The sequence below is a fragment of the Heterocephalus glaber genome, unplaced genomic scaffold (genome assembly GCF_053883595.1).
Source record: "Heterocephalus glaber isolate CG9 unplaced genomic scaffold, H.glaber_assembly_v1.0 deba00001523, whole genome shotgun sequence".
NCBI lineage: Eukaryota > Metazoa > Chordata > Mammalia > Rodentia > Bathyergidae > Heterocephalus > Heterocephalus glaber.
The window spans coordinates 7,274,623-7,298,976 of NW_028258327.1; the positions used below are offsets into that span (position 1 = coordinate 7,274,623).

Sequence of the window (24,354 nt, forward strand, 5' to 3'; positions counted from 1 at the left end):
AGCAATCTCGCCTCATACATAAAATTTACTAGGCCAAAAATCCCTTACTCTGAAAATAAAGATAGACATATCCTGCCTTCCTGAATGCACTTCAGTGCAAAAGTTGCCTTATTTGAACTCCATGACATTGAAGTGGATGAATTAAAAAGTTAGAACACCTCCACTTTACTCCTCCTACTGAACCCATAAAGGCAGTGCTCTTCACCCACTGGGCCATTTGGCAAAAGTCAAAGAAGACTTTAAAAAAGAGAGACCAGGGTGTCCTCGCCTATACGCACTCTGCAAAATCAGTGTCTCAAAAGGTGTGTGTGTGTGGTTTCCATCTTATGTTTATAGTCTGTATTTAGCTTTTTCTTTTTCAATTTCATGCTTAGAATCTGTATTTATTTTACAGCATTATTTCACAGCATAATATATTATCATCTATCGACTTCCCACTACACATTATTCCTCTTCCTGCCTTCCCTGCCCATATTATCTCCTGATTTGGTTAATGTTCATCTTCCTTTTTCTAATGAATTATATCTTGATAACTTTAAGTAAAATGTTAAACATTTTTAAGTAGGCAATATTACTTACATTCAGGAAAAATCAGAAACTTAGCATACTTAAGCATTTCTATCTTTCTCTCAATGAATACACAATGTCTTTTTAAATATTTAAAAATTTTTCCATATTATGAGTTTACCTTTTGTAATTCACAAGTTGTTTAGTCTTCCTTCCAAATTTAATTGATTTGAATATATTCTGAGCAAAATTTTTTTAATTTATATATTAATTGGTACATTTTAGGTATTTAATACATTTACATTTATCATTGGGTGTTTGTACCTGAACATGATGTATCTTAGTTCTTATTTTTTCATTGTGAATTTTTTTTCCTAGATGATCTGTCTATTTGTGATAGAGGGATGTTAAGGTCCCCCACTACAATAGTGTTAGTGCTTATTTGGTTTTTCATGTCCATTAATATTTGTTTTGTATAGTTGGGGGCATTTGTATTTGGTGCAAAAATATTTAGGATTGTCATCTCTTCTTCTTGGATTGTTCCCTTCACAAGGATATAGTGACCATCTTTGTCTCTCTTAATCAGTTTTGGTTTGAAATCTACTTTGTCTGCAAATAAGATTGCTACCCCTGCTTTTTTCTGGGATTCTGTCGTGTGGAAAACTGTTTTCCGTCCTTTTACTTTCAGTCTATGAATTTCCTTTTGAGTTAGGTGTGTTTCTTGTATACAGTATATTGCTGGATTTTGCTTCTTAATTCATTCTGTCAATCTGTTTCTTTTGATTGTTGAATTGAGGCCATCAACACTGATAGTTATAATTTGAGAGATATTGACTCATTCTTGCCATGATGTTTTATTGTTGTTGGCTCTGTGCTTATTTTTCCCCCTTTTCATTTTAGTGCCTTACCTTGCTTGATGTCTTCTCTCTGTTGGTCCTCATGGAGTTGTGACCTTTGTTGCCTTTTTCTAGGATATTGCATAAAATTGTTTGAAGTGCTGGTTTGGTGTTCATGAAATTTCTCAGGTGTTCTTTGTTGTGAAAGTATCTAATTTCCCCATTGATTTTGAAAGATAATTTTGCCAGATACAGCAGTCTAGGTTGGAAGTTATTTTCTTTTAGGACTTGAAATACTTCACTCCAGTCTCTCCTTGATTTGAGGGTTTCTGTTGCGAATTCTGCTGTGATTCTGATGGGCTTTCCTTTGTAGGTGATTTGTTTCTTTTCTCTAACTGCCTGTAGAAGTTTGTTCTGTTGGGTTTCTGGGATCTTGACTATTATATGTCTAGGTGTAGTTTTTTTTTTTATCATGGATGGGTGGAATTCTATATGCCTCACTTATCTGTATGTCCAATTCTCTACCTCTGTCTGGGAAGTTTTCTACTATTACTTCTGTGAACAGTTTTTTTATGTCAATTGTACTTTCTCCTGTTTTTTCATGGACTCCTATGAGTCTTATGTTATTCTTCTTTGCATCATCTAGCAGCTGTTGGATTGATTTCTCATGGTCCCTTACTATCTTTAAGAAATCTCTGTTTTCATAGTCCTTAACTGCAATCCTGTTTTCTATTTCTGATATTCTGTCCTCAGATTCTCTTAGTCTGCTCTGCATGCTTTCAATGGAGTTTTTAATCTCCTGAATATGTTTGAATCTGTTTCATGGATTCCATTTCTTTCTTATGTTGGGCGATCATGTTTTCCATTTCTTTCTTATGCTGGGCATTCATGGCTTCCAGCATGTTTCTGATCTCATCCATTTTCTTCTCTGTTTCTTCTCTAGAGCCTCTAATCATGTCTTTCACTCTACTCACCATCTCTGTATTTATCTGGGAGATTATTTCTGCTTTGAATTTTTCTAGAGCCTCATGCATCTGCTTTGTTACTTCCTGTGCTATCAGTTCAGGATGTCCAAGTGGTTGACTTTTCCACCTCATTTCCCCCAGAATTTCCTTTTTGTGGCATGGAAGCCTGCATTTGTGCCTGCTTAAATGTCTTCTCATTTTGGGGGGGGGGGGGGGTACTGTCCTTGGTTTAATTCCTGGGTTGATATTTCAGAATTGCTTAATGCAGGTATCTTTGTTGCTTGTGTTTCAAAGCCTTGTGGAATAATTGCTTTTCAGAGGTGTCTTCCAGATATGGCTTGTGTTTAGGTTTTGAGGCTCTAATGACTCTGAGGCTATTTTATTTTCCTTTTACCAGGAAGGAAAACTGATTAGATCAATCACAACATTTTAGGCCAAATGTTACAATCAGCAATACCATAGCATCAAGCGCAGCTTAGAAAATGACAATTTGTGGTAGTTATTAATCTATCACATTTAATTATGTCAAGTATTATCCTCCGTGCCTCTGTAGTGAGGGACCAGGTAGCAGAAGAGCCATAAGGTGTGTGGAGGGGATGGAATTGGGCCTTGCAGGCTCCTGCGTGGCTAAGCAGAGCACCAGATGAAGACGGGACTCCAAGCCACTCCCAGGACCTCACTGTGCCATGGACAGGAAGGACAGGAACTGGAACACAGCCAAGGAGCCTCAGGCTGCTTGGCCGACCCACAGAGAGAAGCTCTGTATCTATGAGCAAACTTTTGACACAATATCACCCTGGAATCTCTTGATTGATAGGATTCTGTCACTGAGTTTCATTTCTTTTCCAAGAGCTCATGGATTCTGTATACTCTACACTTTCTCATGTTTGAAAATTTGCCTCTGCTTTTTATGTATGCCTGCAAAACAATTTTTTTTGGAATTTGTCACATATAATAAATATTCTTGGTCATACCTTTCAGAACTTTATAAATATGGTTCCTTTACTGATTGACATTTAATATTTCTGTATCGGATCAACTGATTTTTGCCTCTAATTTCCTTTATATGCTGGAATACTGCTCGGGTTTTTTTTCTTGAAGTTCAGTATTATAGTAAGGACTCATCCCCTTAATGATTCTTCTCAATCTATTTTTCCCAGAATAGGTTTATATTTCCAAATTCAATTTTTCCTTTGCTCAGGAATGTTGTATTCTATGTTATTTTTGAAGGTAGTGTCTATTAGATTTCTTGCACTTCTGGTTCTTTGTTGGCTTGGTTTATCTGCCATCCATCTTTCTCACTTCATCACTTAGTGTCTTAATCTCTGTCTTTTCCTCTTTCCATTCATTGTGATTGTCTTAAAGCTTTCCCTTAGGTCACTCATTTAGTTTTTAGCTATATCTGTTCTGTTTCTGACTTGTGGAGTGACAGAGGATTACAGGGTCACATTTTAATTCCTGAATTTTATAGTTCATTAATATCACAATATATACAACTGATCTAAAACAACTACAGTACAGGGATAATTTTAATATAAAAATCTATACTATATTTCATATTTATGCAGATAGTCCATCTTTTCCAAATATTTCTGTTTCTTTATACTTCATGTTATTTATTAATTCTGCAATGGTATTGAATTTTCAGTAATTGATGTATTTCCTCAGCTCAGCATTTCTTTTTTTTTTTTCCACAACTGTTGATTTGATGTCTCTGATCAAATTTTTGTTTAACTACATGTTTTTTATCAGTAAGCTCTTCCATAGGGTAAAAGCCCTTAGGAACATTGCTTCTTAGGTTTTTACTTCTTCTGGATCAGTTTTTCATCTGTATTTTACATTTTATGTTTCAATGCTTACTTAGTGGAGGGAAGAGGGCAGCACTGTAGTATATTTGGTAATGAAATTTTATCAATTTGTTCTTGAATAGGGAAGACTAAGATTTTGTGTGGGTAAATCCTTGTGATTCCCTTCCACTTAGATAATACCTCTGTGTTTTGTCCTGTGAATATTTAAAGAGTGGCATTTGCAAAGGATGAAGGCCTGGATGAGGGCAGTGAACCCTGGTTAATAGCAGCTCTCTTGTCACACTGGCTTTTGTCTTCTCCTCTACGGCCTTGCCTAACACCAGAATCTGCAGGACAGACACCCCATTTTACTACATCCTAGGATATACTTGGACTTCAAATGGCTTCTTTCTTGCTGTTGTTGTTGTTGTTGTTTCCCCATTAGCTTCCTAAAATTGGGGGAGGGGCATTTCTTTTTTATTATTATATGTTTGCACATGTAATTATAATAATTACATTCATCATGTAGAACTGGCACATATGCATATGATTTCTTAATCATTTTTACTTCCCCTTTCCTTCACTCTCCCACCTCCCCCAATCTCCAGATACCCTTTGCATGTCTACTAGGTCTACCGCTTTGTTTCCTATCATCTGCCTTTTACTTTGCTCTTTAAATTATTTTTACTTTGGATCAGGACCAGAGTCGGCCCTGTCACCTTCATCCCTCCTACTGCAGGAATTGCTTCAATTCCTCAGAACAGACAATGCAAAAAGAACACAAAATGTAAATGCCTCCAGGGTAGGAAATGAAATTTTACTGACTCCCTTGCAATTCTCCCCCCGCTCCTCCCATTTCCTAAGAAACCTACTAATGGTACTCCCCTACAATTCTCTTATCCACAATTTTGCTTTATGCAGTTTCATTTACTGGTCAACTGTGATTGAAAATATTACATGGAAATTTCCAGAAATAAACAATTCATAAGTTTTCAATTGTGTCTTGTTTTGAGCAGTGTGATAAACCTCACATCACCCTACACACCCCTGCCTGGTGTGGGAACCAAGCCTTTGTCCAGCGGGTCTGTGCTGTATATGCCACCTGGCTGTTGGCCACTTAGTTATCAGATCACCTGCATGTTTGTGTTCAAGGAGCCCTTATATTGCTAAATGATGGCCCCCAAACATGAAAGCAGTGGTGCTGACAGTTTGGGTGTGCCAGAAGAAGTTGTAAAGTGCTATATGTAGGACTTGGTACTATCTGTGGTTTCAGGCATCCATGGGGGGGGGGGGGGTCAAGGGACATATCCCCCAAGGATGGGGAGTTCTGTATATACTTTGGTCTTTATTTGGCCTCTATTTGGCTCAATTTTCAAATTTTTATGATGAAAACTTTAAATCATATTCAAAAATAAAGAAACTATTGAACCTCAAGGACCCACCACAGACCTTCAGCCATTGCAAGCAGACATACTCTGGTTCCACCCATGTCCTCACCTCTTTGTCCCCACTCCACCCCTCACACTGAGGAAAGGATTAATCTCAAGCCTCAGATTATTTCCTTTTCCAACTATTTACTTTGAGGCCTTACTGCCATTCAGACAAGTTTATGATTCAGACATTCTCCTCCCCACCAGTGGGGCTCCAATGTGAAGAACTCAAGTGGTTGTTCTCTCACTCTGCTGGGCATAGAGAAGGTCTGGAAAGAATTCTACCTTTGTGGAATTTTGTGCTTCATTTCTAGGGCTACCCACAACCTCCCTTCTGCTTTTCTTTAAGCAGAGGAGGTTGTAAGTGACACCCTAAAATATTCTTCATCTTTTTCCTGTAATGATTCTAAGAAAGGTAGGCTGGGAGTTGCACAGAAACTTGCTAATTCTCAGAAATTCTCATCTTACTCTTTTGAGGGCACCATCCTTTTCCTCCTTTTTACTACTAATGATAGGGTTGCCAGAAAAAAAGAAATAGAAGCTATCTGTGTAATTTTTGGGATCTAATTATACTTTTTTTATTTATTAGGTTTATTGGTACATCTTAGGTATACAGTATGATCGCATTCATCATTGAGAATTTGTACCTGTACATGATGTATCCTGGCTCTTGTTTTTTTCCTCCCATTCCACTGCCCTCTCTTCAACCCCTCCACCCCTCCCTATTTACACAAGTTTTGTTTCCATTTTTCCTTCTTTTTTTATTTTTTTCCCTTTCCCTTCTTTCCTACCCACACCCCACCCCCATTCCCTTTCCCCTTTGCCCCTTTTCTCCCTATTTCACATGATCTGTTATATATTTTGGTCCTCATTTACACTCTCAGTTTCTCACACCAGAGAAACAATTCAGTATTTACATATGTGTGGGACCTAATTATACTTAAAAATTATTCATCAGTTATCCAAATCTCAAACTTAGACAAGCTATGTTTTTAACTTGTTAAATCTGAAAACTTTAGCTATTGGTAAGATTTGCCTGTTCCCCTTTTGTGTGTTTGTTTGGTTGGTAGGTCGCAGCATCTACATACTAATTTCAATTGCTGGGTTTGCTAGAGTGAAGAGAGATTTTGAGGTCAGGTTTTATTTTACCATCTTACATTAGAAATTCAGAATTTCCTTAAACATTAAAATGAATAATTTAATCTTTAGATATACTTAATTTAGTTTCTTGTTGACTATGTCAAATAGGCTTAGGAGAAGCATGTGCATGACTTCTAGGTTTTTCTCTGTGCTAGTAACTTAATCAACATTCATGTATATTAAACAAATCTAAATAAATGATGTCCTGTCTTGCAGGAAATGAACCAGGCATATAATAGAGAAGTTTTTGAGGATTTTATCTTTGGGTTTTTTTGGGTTTTTTTGGGGTTTTTTTGGTACCAGGGATCGAACTCAGATCCTTCCTCTTGCAAGGCAGGCGGCGGAACCACTGAGCTAAATCCCCGGCCCCGATTTTTGTTTTATGTATAGGTTTTAGACAAAGATTTTTTTTCCTTAAATTCTTTTATTGGTACACTTTAGGTATAAAATACATTTACATTTATCATTGGGTGCTTGTACCAGTACATGATGTATCTTGGATCTTATTTTTCCCCCATTACCTGTGGGCCCTTCGTCCCCTCCACCCTTCTCTATTTACATAGACTTCATTTCCATTTTTTTCTTTTCTCACAATTTTTCCTTTCCTTTCTGTCCTTTCCCCTTCCCCTCTCACCACCCCTACCCCTTTGAGCCTTTTCTTTCTATTTCAAATTAGCAATTATTCATTTTAATCATTTTAATCCTTATTTACACTTTCAGTTTCTCACACTGGAGAAACTATTCAGTATTTACACATGTGTGTCCTATTTATTTTACTTAAGACTATGGCCTCAATATGCATCCATTTAGCTATAAATGTTTCTAGTTTCTTGTTCTTTATGGCTGAGTAGTACTCCATTTTATTAAAAAACCACATCTTCTTTATCCAGCTACCAGTTAATGGACACTTGGGCTGTTTCCAAGCTTCAGCTATTACAAACTGTGCTGCTATAAACATGGGTGCACATATATCGCTGTGGTATGATTATTTTAATTCTTTTTTTTTTTTTTTTTTTTTTTTGGTACCAGGGATCGAACTCAGGCCCTTGCACTTGCAAGACAGGCAGTGAAACCACTGAGCTAAATCCCCGGCCCAGTTCTTTTAATTCTTTTGGGAAGACACCCAGCAGGGGAATAGCTGGGTCAAATGGGACCTCTAGTCCTAGTTCTTTGAGCTAAATCTATACTGATTTCCACACTCCCACCAACAGCGGACAAGGGTCCTTTCTCCCCACACACACACACACACCCAGCATTTGTTATTGGTTGATTTCTTGATAGCAGCCATTCTTTGTGGGGTGACATGGAATCTCAGTGTTGTTTTCATCTGCATCTCTCAAATGACCAGTGATGTGGAACATTTTTTCATATATTTATTTGCTGCTTTTACTTCTTTGTGTGAGAAATGTCTGTTCATTTCAGATGCCAATTTTTGAATTGGGTCTTTGACTTTGGGGGGGGTCTGATTTTTTTCAATTCTTTATATTTCTAGATAGTAGTCCTTTGTCTAAGGTACAGCTGCTAAAACTTTTTCCCACATTGTAGGTTGTCTCTTAGCTCTGTTGGTGGGTTCTCTGGCAGTGCAGAAGCTTTTTAATAAGATGAGATCCCAGTTGTGATTGTTTGGCTAGTTCTCATGCTACTGAGGTTTTGTTCATAAAGTCTTTTCCTATGCCATTGTCTTCAAGAGTTCTACCTAACTTATCTTCCAGCAAGTTTAGTGTTTCTGTCTTAATATTTAGATCTTTAATCCACTTCAATCTTAGTTTAGTGCATGGTGACAGGTATGGATCTAGTTTTAATCTTTAAACAAAGATATTTCTAAGATCTTTCACCACCTAAAATCTCATTTGATGTAGAAGTCTCTTGCCACTTGATTCTCCAGTCTGAGCTGTGAAACTTCTTCCTATGACAAAGGAGAGTTTTGAAACATGGTGACAAAACTTTCTTTTGGATTGTTTGTTTAAATGTATGAAGATTGTTAAGGGTCCAAGAAGCCCCTCAATGGTGCTGTATACTCTTTTTGTTCTATGGTTCAGGGCTCAGCTACAGACCAAAAAACATAGTCTGTTCACTAGGAGCTCTATTGCCATGATTTGTGTGCTGATAGAATTTCTAAGTCATGCAGGGAGTTAAATGTGTGTGTCCACAGGTAGAAACAAAGCAATCAGCGGTAGTGTAGTCAGCCTCACCACAAATGAGATGACTCCAGCAGAAAGTCCTCCCACTTGAGTCACCCATGAAACTTCTGTAAAAATACCAAAAGCTACATAGTTGTTCTTTTCAGAAAAACCACTTAGTGAGCTGGTCCCAGACCCGGAAGGAAGCTCCCCCACTGCCATCCCAAGCTCCTAGGACAGAGAAGCTGAGCTGGTCCCAGCACCTGGAAGGAAGCTTCCCCACTGCCATCCCAAGTTCCTAGGACAGAGAAACTGAGCCAGTCCCAGCACCCGGAAGGAAGCTCCCCCGCTGCCATCCCAAGCTCCTATGGCAGAGAAGGTGAGCCGTGCGGGCACCAGTAACACCTCCCCCCTGTGGAAGTGAGAATACATGTAAAGAAGCCTCAAAAACAGACTTCTGGATCACCTACAGCAATCACAAAGGGAAACAAGATGGAACGATCTGATACTCAACCACCTGGACTCTCTGAACTGGCAACAAAAGAGGATCTGGGAAAAATGAAATCAGAAATAATTACTCAGATAACAGCAAAGATTTTGCTCATGGTGCAAGACATGATTAATAAATCTAGAGAGGACACAGATAAAAAAAATAGAGGATCTGAGGAACATGATGGAATCCCAACATAGGAAACAAATGGAATCCATAAAACAGATGCAAACAGATTTCCAGGAGATTAAAAACTCCATCAAAATTCTGTGGAGCAGAATGAACCAATGTGAGGATAGAATTTCATATATAGAAGAAAAGATTGCAATTAGTGACCAGGAAAAGAAAAATTGCTTTAAAATTCTAAAGGAACATGAGAAATCAATCCAGCAGCTGCTAGATGATGCAAAGAATAACGTAAGACTGATTGGAGTCAATGAAGAAAGAGGAGAGAGTGCAGATGACATAAAAAACTGTTCACAGAAGTGATGGCAGAAAACTTCCCAAGTTAGGGGAAAGAACTTGACATACAGATAAGTGAGGCACATAGGACTCCAAATAGCCTTGATCAAAACAAATCTGCACATAGGCATATAATAGTTAGGATTCTAGAAATCCAACAGAAGAACAAAATTCTACAAGCAGTGAGAGAAAAGAAACAAATCACATACAAAGGAAAGACCATCAGAATCACAGCAGACTTCTCAATGAAAACCCTCAAGGCAAGAAGAGCTTGGAGTGATGTATTTAAAGCCCTAAAGGAAAACAGCCTCCAACCTAGATTGATGTACCCTGCAAAACTATCTTTCAAAATTGATGGAGAAATAAGATACTTTCATGATAAAGAGCACCTCAAGAACTTCATGAATACCAAATTGGCACTCCAAAAAATTTTAGACAATACTCTAGGAAAAAACAATGAGGATCACAGCCCTAGGAAACCCAGCAGAATGAATCCATTGGGCGTGACAAATTAAACACAAAGGGGGAGGATCCAACAAAAAGAAAAAGTCATGACAAGGCTTTTAAAACTTTCAACTTCATCTTCCTAATGAGTGTATAATTCAATCTTGTTATTGTACTGATTAATATTTTTCTGATTCTAGAGTTGCACACCTTTCCTTGTGCTGTACTGGCTATTTATCACCTTCTTATGTCTACTATTTAATTGGGTTGTCTATTAATGACCTCTAAGAATTCTTTGTATAGCCTGGTCATAGGTTATATGTATTATAAATATGGTCTGTTTAAGGACTACTTTTCATTTTAATGATGTCATTTAAAGGTCGAAATTTCGATGGAATCTCATTTATCAATTTTTTTCTTTTATACATCATGTCTTTTGTATACTAGGTAGTTCTTGCCTACCCTGAATTCATAAACATTTTCCCTTATAATTTCTTCTTAAAGTTTTATACTTTTAGGCTTTCATACTTGGTTCATATATCCCTTCAAGTTATTTTCATGTATGGAAATAAAGGGTTGAGGTTAATTTTTTATATATGGATAGCAGGTGTTCTAGTGCCGCTTGCTGAAAACACTATCTCTTTCTCGGCTCTTGAATTGACTTTATATTCTATAAAATGCTAATGTTAAATAACCTTTCAAAACTTAGTGGACCATATATGTGTGGTTCTATTTCTAGATTCTTTGTTGTATTCAAATGATCTATATGTCTTTCCTTACACGAACACTGCCTTGATTACTGTAGCTTTAGAAGAACTCTTAAAATTAGGTACTAAATATCTTCCAACACTGTTTTTGTTTTGTTTTGTTTTTAACTTTTCTAGGTCCTTTGTACTCATACATAACTTTTAAATTTCAATATCCAATTCTTCATTTATAGCAAGAATGCACAGACCTGAATTTTTATATATACCTTGTGTTTTCTAATCCTGCTAAATTCAAATACAAGTCCTAGGGGCTCCTAGAGATTTCTTAGTATTTTCTCTGTAGATGATCATTTCATCTACATAAAAAGATTTTGCTTCTGCCTTGCCAGTCCTATCCTAATTGTGTCATTTTATTGCCAGACTATTTTGGTGGGGACTAGGTTTCAAAGTTTAATGGACAGATAAAGAGTAAACATATCTGCCCTTGTTCCCCACCTTAAGGAGAAAGCATTGTATCTTCTCCATTCATATAAGGCATTCTCGCTGTAAGTATGGAGTACATGTCTTTAATCTGTTGAGAAGTTTCTGTTCTACTTCTAGTCTCCTGATAGCTTTTACCATGAACAGCTGTAGAATTTAGTCCAGTAGTATTTCTCCAACTAGTGACAGGATCATATGGCTTTTTTCTTTCCTCTGTTAAAATGATGACTTTTGGGGGTGGATCTTCCAATGCTGAACCAACACTGTCATCCCTATAACTTTCTACATCCTGCCAGATCTGACTTCTAATAGTTTGTTTTGTTAAACAAATTTCTATCTATGTTCATACTTTTTTCTTCTATTATCTTTATCCAGTTTTAGGATTACCACAATGTTGAGTTCCTAAAATGAGGGGAGAAGTGTTCCTTCTTTTTTCTGCTTTAATTGTTTGATATAATTTATCAGTTAAAATGTTTATGAGCCTGCTGTTGTCATATAGGTAGGTTTTCAAGCTAGGAATATACTTTCTTTAATAGGTGCTATTCAAATTTTATATTTCCTCCAGAGTCAGTTTCATTAATTTGTCTTCCAAGGTACTTCTTAAAAGTTGTCAAATTTATTTCAAAACAGATTTTTGAAATATGCTTTCTATATCCTTTTAAATTCTGTAAAATCTGTGGTAATGTCTCCTAGATCTTGATATTGTAATTTAAAAAATATACAATTGATATTGTGTAACAGGAAGAAAAGGTCTAAAGGTGCAGGGGAAGTGGGAGAGGTTGGGGAAAGGGAAAAGGGGAGAAGAAAAAATATGAGAAAAGGAAAAAAATGGAAACAAAGTCTTTGCAAATAAGGAAGGGTGGAAGGGGTGAAGGAAGGGCAAGGGAAGGAGAAAAAATAAGAACCAAGATAAATCATGTACAGGTACAAGATCCCAATGATAAATGTAACTGTATTTTATACCTAAAATGTACCAATAAACTTATTGAGAAAAAAAAAGAAAAACCACTTAGTGACCTGCTGGGTCCCCCCTTTTAACTCACATTGGCTCAGAAGAAGCTGCCTGTATGGTTCATGACAGCATGGGATTCTGGGAAATATCCTTTTCAATTTTAACTATCCAAGTAGAAATTCACAATGTGGTGGGTGAATCAAACATATTCAAACAATCTGAAACAGCCACTGCTGGCAGATGGGTACTACAACTGCCCATTCAGCATTCATCACCCTCCTGCTCTTCCTTTGCAGATTTCATTTTGTTCAAGTACACACCTGTCACTATTCTGACATGGATCTCAGGGTACATGAACAGGAACTGACTTATCTAAAACTCTGAGGATGGATCCAAATTGATCTAAGACAAGTCACTGTTGCTTAACCTTTTTGCTAATTCTTGATTCAAGAATCTAATTTACTAACAACAATGCACATGGTATTCTCAGGAAAATTGTTAGTAGTACTAGGTGGACATTTACACAAAGCTGGCCCAATTAGACTAACAAGATCTTTTATTCAAGGATTGGCCATTGGCTTCTTCTTTTCCCTGCTATGGAAACTGGAAAGAGTTATTGCTTACAGACAAAAGAAGTAGAGTTATTGCTTCCAGTCAAAAGAAAATCCAAAGCACAAATCCAGAGGAGAAAGACCAGAGAGAATCATCATGAGAGGCAGTTAGGTTTTGATCAGTCAGTATGTGGAGACTGCCTCTGAGTTTCATGTTATGTGAGTAAAGACTGCTGCAATATAAGCTTTGCTTTGCTTCAAGGTTTCTGTTACTTTTTGGGAAAACATCCTACATGATATAATTTCTTCTACATTTGTCCTCCAAGTGATTCTAGGTAACTTCTGCTTGCTCAGTAGTTCATTAAGGATTCTACAGGGATGAGTGTGGTCTGGGAAAGCAAAAGTATATGCATTCCCAATCCTAGGAAGCATGCATGTACACTTATTCATACCTCACCACTTCCAACTTTCTAGGCAAGAGACTCAGTGAAGTCCAGAGATCCCCACAAGCTGTCTCAACCCTACTGTTTTTTGGCCTGTGTTCAATTGGTCTGTTATCTTGAAGAATGACACCTTCACCTAGGAAAATTCTTTACCTATAGCTTACGAACTGAAGAGACCTGCTAAACTGAACTCTCCAATTGAAGAGGAATCGCAGCTAAGCTGTACCTGTTCATTACAATATTTAGCCTCTGTTTAATTTAAGTGTACTTCAAGTTACTTGCAGCCATACTTCTACAAGTACTACTTCTCTTACTAATAATAACCCCTGTAGTACACAGAGCCCAGGATTATCAATACAGGTAAAAACCAAGAGGCGAACAATGCAGAGTCACACAAATGGTTTTGAGAGAGAACATATTAGCTATATCAAAACCAAAGGTAAATAGTTTCATAAGTAGAAGAAAACATGGGGAAGGTTGCATACCTTCCTCGAAGGGATAATCTGACTGTCCACATGATTTGTAAAGCTTTAGATGACCTGGCAGAGTGGTTTGTATTTTGGGTTTTATTTTTGTTTTTGTCAAGATACAGGGTAACACTCTTGTCCTACAAGTTTTATACAATCTAGGGAAATTTCCTAGGATCCTTCTCTCTTATCCAAAGAATCAGAGATTTCCACAACTGTACTTGAGCTCCTTATTCTGCCCAACTTATTAGCTGTCCTCCAGCCTTCTTATCATGCCCCTTGTTCACCAATAGGTAGCCAATGCCTGAGTTACTTCAGAAGCCACATTCCTTATCCTTTCATATATTCCCTGACCACAGAACTCTGCCTCAGGTCACCCATTAAGAAGATCTCGCTATTCACTCATTCAGCAGAATTGTTAAACAATTACTTTGTGCCCAGCAGTATACCACACAGCAGGGTTTCCACTTGAAACAAGCCATAAAACCTGTCCTAATAGAGCATGCACTCCTGAAAATAACTGAACAGGCTTTTACAAGGCAAAGTCAAAAGCATATAATCTTGCCTAAGAATAACTTGTTTTTACTTTTAAAACAAAGACAAGACTGCTTAATTTAGCCAGTTAGGCCTCACATACTCAGGTCCCAATACCTACCTCTCCAGCTTCATTCCATGCCATGTCCACCCTTCCTTGATTTCTTTATCTTGACCACAAATGAGCCTCACATTTTTGTCTCTGTCTCTTGACCATGGGGACTGTCCAACTAGGCCTAAAACCTTCTTTGTGATTATTTTAATCCCAGTTACCTCCTATTCTTCCTTCAGAGTTTAAAGTAAGGAGAGTGGGGCTGGGCTGGCTGCTGGTGGGAGATGGTGGCTGAGGAAGTTGAAGATCCAGTTTTGAACATGAGACTCATTGGGTGATCATTTCATTGAGATAACTTGAATGACCAGGTGTAAAGTGCAAGAGGAATGTACAATGACTGAGAGAAACAGTGCCTCCAGCAGTCCCTAAAGCCCAGGAATCCAGTCAATTGTCAAACAGACTCATGATTGAAAAACAGCAGGAGGAAGCAGAATGGGAAATCATAAATGTGCTGTTAATGAGGCATGGATTAAAACATTTCTGCCTCATCAAAAGAACAGATCTTAAAGATCTTATCATTTTTGATAAATAGTCATCAAAAAGGATGAGGCAGAATTTGAAAATGTTGGTGGAAGAAACAGAACATCACCAGAACATGATACACGAGCTCATAGAAAATAATCAGCAGCTTAAAAATGAGCTTCAGCTAGAACAAAGTCAAGCAGCACATCAGGAAAAATGAGCTAATGACTTGGAACAAATTATGGAGAGTGTAAAATGCAAAATTGGTGAATTGGAAGATGAATCTCTAAATAGGGTTTGCCAGCAACAAAATAAAATAAAAGATCTTCAGAAGGAGAATGGAACTTTACAGACAAAGTGTCAGCATTACAAGAAAAAACAAATGGAGCATCAACAGACTATTGGTTCTTTGCAAAAGGATATCTGTCAATTAACAAAAGAGGAAGAGCAGCCCAGAGGTAGGGGCTTCTGGACCATGGTTCCACACCTCCCAGCCCAGAGGAAGGGGCTTCCAGGCTGCCATCCCACTGCTCCCAGCCCAGAGGAAGGGGCTTCTGGGCCACCATTTCACCATGCCCAGCCAGAGGAAGGGGCTTCCAGGCCACCATTCCACCACTCCCAGCCCAAAGGTAGGGGCTTCCAGGCCTCCATTCCACCACTCCCAGCACAGAAGAAGGGGCTTCTGGACCACCATTCCACTGCTCCTAGCCCAGAGGAAGGGTCTTCTGGGCCACTGTTCCACCACTCCCAACTCAGAGGAGGTAAGCTGCATGAGCGCCAACAGCACTCCCCCCATCGAAATGAGAAGACCCATAAACAAGTCTCAAAACCAAATTTCCAGATCACTTACAACAACCTCAAAGGGAAAGGAGGTGGAACACTCTGATACTCAACCACCTGGACTCCCTGAACAAGCAACAAAGGAGGATCTGGAAAAAATGAAATCAGAAATAATTTCTCAGATAACAGCAGAGATTGTGCCCATAGTACAAGACATGATTAATAAATCGAGAAAGGAGCTGAGGAACATGATGGAATCCCAACATAGGAAACAAATGTAATCCATAAAATACATGCAAAAAGATTTCTAGGACATCAAAAACTCCATTGAAGGTCTACAAAGCAGAATTAGCCAATGTGAGGACAGAATTTCAGATATAGAAGATAAGATTGCAGTTAGTGACCAGGAAAAGAAAAATTACTTCAAAATTGTAAGGGACCATGAGAAAACAATCCAGCAGTTGCTAGACAATGAAAAAAAAACAATAACACAAAACTGATTGGAGTCAAAGAAGAAACAGGAGAGTGCAGATGACATAAAAAAACTGTTCACAGAAGGAATGGCTGAAAACTTCCCAAGCAGAGAAAAAGAACTTGCAATACAGATAAGTGAAGCATATAGGACTCCAAATAGCCTTGATCAAGAAAAATCTACACAGGGCAGGAGATTTAGCTCAGCGGTATTGCTGCCTGCTGCACAAGTGCAAGGACCCAAGTTTGATTCCCAATATCAAAAAAAAAAAAACTGCAGATAGGCATATTATTCTTAAGATTCCAGAAACCCAACAGAACAAAGTTCTACAAGCAGTTAGAGAAAAGAGACAAATCAAATACAAAGGAAAGTCCATCAGAATCACAGCAGACTTCTCAATGTAAACCCTCAAGGCAAGAAGAGCTTGAAGTGACGTGTTTCAAGCCATAAAGGAAAACAACCTCTAACCCAGACTGATGTATCCTGCAAAACTATCTTTCAAAATGGTTGGAGAAATAAGATACTTTCATGACAAAGAGCACTTTAGGAACTTCATGAATACCAAACCAGCAACCCAAAAAATTTTACACAAAATCCTAGGAAAAGACAAGGAGGATCACAATCCCAGGAATCCCACCAGAATGAATCCACCAGGCACGACAAGAAATTAAAAGCAAAAGGGGAGGATCAAACAAAAAGAAAAAGTCATGACAATATTAACTCAACACATATCAGTTATAACCATCAATATTAATGGTCTCAACGCACCAATCAAAAGAAATAGACTGGCAGAATGGGTCAAGAAGCAAGATCCAACAATAGGTTGCATACAAGAAACACATTTAATTCAAAAGGAAACTCATAGACTGAAAGTTAAAGGGTGGAAAACAATACTCCATGTGACGAGAACCAGAAAAAACACAGGAGTAGTTATCTTCTTTGCAGACCAAGTGGATTTCAAACCCACGCTGATTAAGAGAGACAAAGAGGGACACTATGTTCTTGTAAAGGGAACAATCCAAGAGGAAGAGATGACAAACATAAATATCTATGCACCAAAAGCTAGTGCACCCAATTATATAAAACAAATACTAATGGACATGAAAAGTCATATATGCACTAATACAATAGTAGTGGGGGACCTGAATACCCCATTGTCTCAAATAGATAGATCAACTAGACAAAAAACAAGCAATGAAATACTAGAACTTAATCAAACTATTGAACATATGAACCTAACAGATGTTTACAGAATGTTTCACCCCACAAAACCAGAATACACATTCTTTTTGGCTGCACACAGGTCGTTCTCCAAAATAGACCACATACTCGCACATATAACATATTTAGGTAAGTGCAAAGGAATTGAAGATATCCCCTGTATGTTATCAGACCATAGTCCGATGAAATTGGAAGGCAACAGCAAAAGAAACTGCAAAAACTTCATAAACACATGGAAATTGAAAAACACACTTCTGAATAATCAATGGGACACAGGAAATTAAAGAAAAACTCAGACAGTTCCTTCAATTAAATGACACTGACAATACAACATATCAGAATCTATGGGACACAATGAAAGTGGTCTTACAAGGGAAATTCATAGCAGTGAATAATCACATTAGAAAAACAGAGCATGCCCAATTAAACAACCTGGATGCTGAACCTCAAGCTCCTAGAATGAGAAGAGCAGGACAAACCTAAAGTTCATACAAGGGAGGAAATTATAAAGATCAAAAGAGAAATCAATGCAATGGAGACTAAGAAAACAATACAAAAAAGTCAATGAAGCCAAGAGTTGGTTCTTTGAAAGAATCAACAAAATTGACAAACCTTTAACCAACCTTGTCAGAAAAAGGAAAGAAAAGGCCGAAATCCATGCAATTAGGAATGAAAAGGGTAAAATTACAACAGACCCAGCAGAAATCCAGAGGATCATCAATACCTACTTCCACAACCTATATGCCAATAAGATGGAAAACACAGAAGAAATGGAGAGATTCCTAGACACATATGAATTACCAAAGTTGAAAGAAGAAGACCTAAAAATTCTAAGCAATCCAATATCAGTCAATGAAATTGAAGATGTAATTAAAAACTTACCAACCAAGAAAAGCCCGGGTCCTGATGATTCACTGCTGAATTCTGTAAGACATTTAGAGAGGAACTAATGCCACTACTGTTTAAACTCTTCAATGAAATTGAAAGGGAAGCAATATCCCAAAATAATTCCTGGAAGCAAACATCACCTTGATCACCAAAGTACAGAAAGACCCAACTGAAAAAGAGAACTATAGGCCAATCTCACTAATGAACATAGATGCAAAAATCCTCAATGAGATACTGGCAAACAGAATGCAGAAGATAATCAAGAAGGTCATAGACCAAGTGGGATTCATCCCAGGGACACAGGGATGGTTCAATATATGAAAATGAATTAATGTAATACACTATATCAATAGAGTCAAGGACAAAAACCATATGATCAACTCAATAGATGCAGAAAAAGCATTTGACAAATCCAACACGCATTTATGATAAAAAAACCCTACAAAAATCAGAATAGACAGTCTCTACCTCAATCTGATAAAAGCTATCTATGAAAAACCAACAGCCAATAACATACTAAATGGTCAAAAACTGAAATCCTTCACAGTAAAATCAGGAACAAGACAAGGATGTCCACGATCACCACTCCTGTTCAATATAGTTTTGGAAACATTAGCCACAGCAATTAGACAAGAGAAAGAAATAAAAGGAATAAAGATAGGAAATGAAGAAGTCAAATTCTCATTATTTGCAGATGACAAGATACTCTACATAGAAAACCCCAAGAATGCCACCAAAAGTCTTCTAGACTTAATTACCAAATTCAGTAAAGTAGCTGAATACAAAGTCAACACACAAAAATCAATAGCTTTCCTCTAAACGAACAACAGAGTCACTGAGAGAGAAATAGGGCAAACAATTCCTTTCACAATAGCATCCAAAACACTGAAATACCTAGGAATCAACCTAACAAAAGAAATCAAAGACCTCTTCTCTGAAAATTATAGCACTTTGTAAAAAGATATTGAAGGGGCTATCAGAAAATGGAAAGACATCCCTTGCTCCTGGGTAGGAAGGATCAACACAGTGACAATGGCTATACTTCCAAAATTGTTATATAGATTCAATGCAATCCCAATTGAAATCCCAGCAGCATACTTCGTAGACCTTGAGAAAACAATCCAAAAATTCATTTGGAGCAAGAAGAGACCCAGAATAGCAAAAGCAATTCTAGGTAACAGAGACATGGCAGGGGTTATTAAAACCCCCAACTTGAAAGTATACTACAAAGATACTGTGATAAAAACAGCATGGTACTGGCAAAGAAACAGGCCTGAAGACCAGTGGAACAGATTAGAAGATTCAGAAATAACTCCAGACACACTCAACCACCTGATCTTTGACAAAGAAGCCAAACATCCTCACTGGAGGAAAGATAGTCTCTTTAATAAATGGTGCTGGAGAAATTGGGTGTCAACTTGCCAAAGACTAAAACTAGGCCTATATCTCTCACCATGCAGTAATCTAAAATTGAAATGGATTAAAGATCTAAATATAAAAACAGAAACACTGAACTGGCTGGAACAGTGGGTAGGTACAACTCTTCAATACATTGGGGTAGGAAGAAACTTCATGAACAAAACCTCAGTTGCCCGTGAACTAGCACAATCACCAAGTGGGATCTTGTCTTATTAAAAAGCTTCTGCACAGCAAGAGAAACCACCAGCAGTGTGAAGAGACAACCCACAATGGGGGAAAAAATTTTCACCAGCGTTCCCTCAGACAAAGGTCTACTATCTCAAATCTATAAAGATCTTTAAAAAATCAGAGCTCCCAAATTTAAAGACCCAATCCAAAAATGGGCATCTGAAATGAACAGACATTTCTCACACAAAGAAGTAGAAACACCAAATAAATACATGAAAAAATGTTCAACATCACTGGTCATTCGAGAGATGCAAATGAAAACAACGCTGAGATTCCACCTCACTCCAGAAAGAATGGCTGCTATTATGAAATCAACCAAGAACAAATGCTGGCAGGGCTGTGGGCAAAGAGGAACACTGCTCCACTGCTGGTGTAAGTGTAGATTGGTGCAACCATTGTGGAAATCAGTATGGAGATACCTCAAAGAAATAGGACTGGAACTCCCATTTGACCCAGCTATTCCCCTGCTGGGTATCTTTCCCAAAGAATTAAAAGAATCATACCACAGTGATATATGTGAACCCATGTTCATAGCAGCACAATTTGTAATAGTTGAAACTTGGAAGCAGCCCAAATGCCCATCAACTGGAGACTGGATCAAGAAAATGTGGGGGTTTTTTATAAAATGGAGTACTACTCAGCCATAAAAAATGAGAAATTAGAGATATTTATAGCTAAATGGATACACATTGAAGCGATACTCTTAAGTGAAATAAATAGGACACACATGTGTAAATATCAAATAGTTTCTCTAGTGTGAGAAACTGAAAGTGTAAATTAGGACTAAAAGGTATAATAGATAATGTGAAATACGAAGAAAAGGGGCAAAAGAGAAAGGAAAGGAAAAAAGGGAATGGAATTAACATGAGAAAATGAAAAAATGCAAGCAAAGTCTTTGTAAATAGGAGTGGAGGGGTTGAAGGGAGGGCAGGGGGAGGGTAAAAAATAAGAACCAAGAGAGATTATGTAAATGTGCAAATTTCCAATGATGAATGTCATTGGTACCTAAATGTCATTGGTTCCTATAATGTACCAATGATTAAAATGAATAATTGATAATGTGAAGTAGGAAGAAAAGGTCCAAAGGGGTAGGGGAAGTGGGAGATGTAAGGGAAAGGAAAGAAAGGAAAGGAAAAAGTATGAGAAATGGAAAAAATGGAAACAAAGTCTTTGTAAATAGGGAAGGGTGGAGGGGATGAAGGGAGGCTAGAAATGGGGAAAAAATAAGAACCAAGGGACATCATGTAAAGGTACAAGTTCCCAACGAGAAATGTAAATGTATTGTATACCTAAAATGTACCAATAAAAGAATTTAAGGGAAAAAAAAGAGGAAGAAGAATGAATTATCACTCAAAACACAGTGTTTGCCTATCTCTGCAAAAGTGTTCCTTATATCATCTTGAATATATAGTTGCTTTGCCTAACTGACTACTATTAATCTAAAATTAGAAAAATCCACACACAAAGCTAATATAAAAAAGATGAAAGTCAATCAGAAGAAAAAGATTATAGAAATCTGAATGGCTCACCAACTTATAAAGGCCTTCTGCTGTCATTACAGAATCAACTCAAGGAATCAAAATCCAAGATTGATGCACTTTTAAGTGAAAAGCTGAACCTCCAAAAAGATTTAGAAAGCAGACCCACACAACATGAATTAAGACTTTATAAACAACAAGTGAAGAAACTGGAGAAAGTCCTCAAGAAATACATTAAATTGCAGGAGCTTATCAGTCATATAAAAATTGAGGACACAAAGAAAAAAGATGAACTCAGCAAAGAAAGCCATCAACAAGCTCTAGTTGACCAGAGATACTTTCAGGTGCTATGTAGCGTCAATTCAATTATTCACAATCCAAGAGCTCTAGTAATAATTTATAAACAGAGCAAAGAAGGAACCCAACATTTTAACAAAGATTTTGTTCAAGACTGTGGATTTGAACATCTTGTTCTTATAATAGAAATGTGGACAGATGAACTGACATCCTTGAAGGATTTGTGTAAGTCTTTGAAAATATTATCTTCAGACCTGGTGCCTTGGCATGATTTTAAGAAACAGGATAAAAATGAAGATGTCAGAGTTGAAAATTTGTTGTTTATGGTAGATGCCATGTTGGAAGAAGTTGAAAATAAGGAAAAGGACAGCAACATGCCAAACTTTCAAACTTTTCAAGCTATTGTCTTTCACTTCCAAAAATTATTTGATGTGCCTTCTTTAAATGGAGTCTATCCCCGAATGAATGAAGTTTATACTAGGCTTGGAGAAATGATGCTGTGAGAAACCTCCAAGAACTCTTTAGAATTAGATAGTTCATCCTCATTGTGTGTGCTGGTAAGCACAGTTGGAAAATTGTGTAGGGTGATTAATGAGGATGTCAATGAGCAGGTTAAGCAAGTATTAGGACCTGAAGACCTCCAAAGCATGAACAAATTGGAAGAACATGAAGAATTTTTCCCAACATTTCAGGCATTTACTAATGATCTACTTGAAATCTTAGAAACGGATGACTTGGATTCCATTGTACCTGCAGTAAAGAAATTAAAAGTACTTTCATACTGAAACAAATCAAATCATTTTAGTGTGTAAAGTGCATTTTTACCATTGTAAATATTATGTAGGATTGATCTTGAAACAAAGAGCATAACATATATTTGCTTTCAGAATTCATCCTCTTAGTACTGGGTGATTCTCCTTATAATTTTTTATTAACTTTGAGATTCTTTTACAAAAATTAACTGCTCAGTTAAAATAGTAAATTAACTTTAGATCCCTTAATTATTTCTTAAGCAATTCTTGAGTGCTTAAAATTTAGGGTAGAGTTTGTGAGTCAAGGACCCAGGGAGAGAGTGTATGTAATAGAAAAATTGTATTTAAGTTCAAAGTTTACTCACCTTTGGGTGAGGGCAAAAGGAATGCCAAGTCCAGTCAGTAGTAAGCTACTGCTTTCCTGGCAAGTATTAATTGGCATATTCCATTAAGATATCCCTCATGGCAGTTATCTTTTCAGAAGGTGAAAGGAAAAAAAGAGAAAAAAGTTTTATCTGTGTTAGGATAGAAAATGAATCATGGGATAAAATAGATGAGTAGATAGAAAGTCCTTCTTTTGTAAAAAATGTCTCTTTAGCAATCTTGATGTAATGTGCTTTTTATAAGGGGATATGATCTCAAATAAAATTTTTGTTAAGATTTCTTCCTTAAAGAACTCCTTGTTTCCATTCCATAATTTTACTTATGTACAATTCATTTGGGTGACTAATTTTCTGTCTCTTCTACTAAGCCACCAACTCCATGAATTAAATTTGCTTTTGCTGATATCACACTCTCTATATTTAACATAATTTCCTGGCACAAAGTAGACTCCTGATACATTCAGTTAATTAATTAATGGAGGATGGCTGGTATCAGGTGGAGATCTGAAGAGCAATAAGATTTAGAACAGCAACAAGAAGGCATGGGTGTTTCTTCATAGTTACACTGATTTTTTTTTCTTTGCTGACTTTCTAAACTAGAGCAGAATTTAAAGATGTATCTTTCTTCAAACTCAACTTTAAAGCATCCATCTGGACAAAAATGTTGAACTTTTATTGTTACAGGACCCCACTGAGCCATGATGACCAACAGCTGTTAAGATGAAGGAAAAGGAGATGAATCTGTACTGATGGTTGCAACATTTTCTCATTGTCCCAGTCAGAATATGTCAAATAATTCTGATCATGCTCAGGTTGCATTCTGTAACATAAAACTTGATTGGCTGCTTCTCAAGTTTTTAATCTCCAGTCTCTTAGGAATCAATTTGGTTCACAGACTGCATCAGGGATGAATTTTGACTGCAATGTCCCAGAATGGTGGTTTATGGATGGACACAAACACACACACACACACACACACACACACACACACAAATACACACGAACTGTATTACTGAAGGCTCAAAAAGAAAATTGTGCAAAGTATTTCAGCCCATTTTTCTCCAAGTTATAGGAAAGTGGATGCTGTCTCCTTGTGAAGAAGCATTCAGTAACCATGGTGACATCTTACCATACCCTCTCCTACCAATAATGACTGACACAGAGCCATTTCTCTGCAACCACACTTTTTCCCAGAGACCAGTGGAGGAATTGACCACTTGTCACAATTGTGAGAAAGGATGAATTGTCGTTTGGGGCCACTAAGTGTTGGGATGGTTTGTTATGTAGCAATAACCACTGACACAATTGTTTTGTTCATTTATTTTTCAAATCATATTACATTTGTTAGATCCTCCAGAACAATATGAATGTCAAAAGCAAACAAATGGAGAGCTGAGGATTTAATGCAGTGGTTCCATTGCCTGCCTTGCAGGTGCAAGATCCTGAGTTCGATCCCTGGTACAAAAAAAAAAAATCTTAAAAGTACACAAATGGTAATGCCTGTCAAATTTTGCTGATATCACATTTTGAAATTTATATACTCTTAA

The 24,354-nt window shown here is 37.2% G+C and overlaps 1 pseudogene; it reads left to right on the forward strand.

The window, feature by feature from the left end:
* The first annotated feature begins 14,773 nt into the window (after window positions 1-14,773).
* LOC110347659 (centrosomal protein of 70 kDa-like) lies at window positions 14,774-22,457 on the forward strand (annotated as a pseudogene).
* The last annotated feature ends 1,897 nt before the right edge of the window (window positions 22,458-24,354 follow it).